This window comes from Arachis duranensis, chromosome 4, assembly GCF_000817695.3.
Source record: "Arachis duranensis cultivar V14167 chromosome 4, aradu.V14167.gnm2.J7QH, whole genome shotgun sequence".
NCBI lineage: Eukaryota > Viridiplantae > Streptophyta > Magnoliopsida > Fabales > Fabaceae > Arachis > Arachis duranensis.
Genome location: NC_029775.3, coordinates 70,065,603 through 70,066,307, shown reverse-complemented (window position 1 = coordinate 70,066,307; position 705 = coordinate 70,065,603).

The window sequence follows — 705 nt, the reverse complement described above, 5'->3', positions numbered from 1 at the left end:
ACAAAAAAATAAAGAATAAAATTTTATTTAAACTGATATGAAATCAAAACCAACAAACTTTTTCATCATTTTTCCGCGCTAAAGTTAAATCATCATGCATTGCAACAACGTATATTAGCTACCATCGCACGAGATGCTTCTTCACAATGCTTGATCACTCATATCATCAACAAAATCGATCTATAATACAATAGGCAACAACGCTTACCCTTCGAAAAATGAACATCGCCATATACTTACCTTGGATGGTTAGGATTCTCCTGGTGATGATGTTCGATGTGTTTTCCGGTGACCCGTTGACGAGCATGCGGCTGGGTTCCTCCGATCGGATGTTCAGCTGGTCGGCGGTAATGTCACCCACCCGGGTAAAACTGTGCGGCTGCTCCTTTCTGGGGTGAGCGCTCCTCTTCCCTCAGTTCTGATCGAAGGCGAAGCACGGACGGCTTCGGTGTCGGTCACGGCGTGGGGCAGATCGCGGCGGTCACAGCCGGGTGTTCACGATTAAACAGGCGCCGTCCTTGACTGCCACGGTGTGGGCGCTTCCGTTCTCCTGTCCACCTTCCGCAGTTGGGGTTTGAGCCGCTAACGGATCTTCCTTGGTCAAAGGTCTCTTCAGGAATTGTAAGGGTTTTGGATAAGGATTGAAACGGCTACAACCTACTATAATGGGATTTTGGGGAAAAAATATAAATAGATAAAATTTTG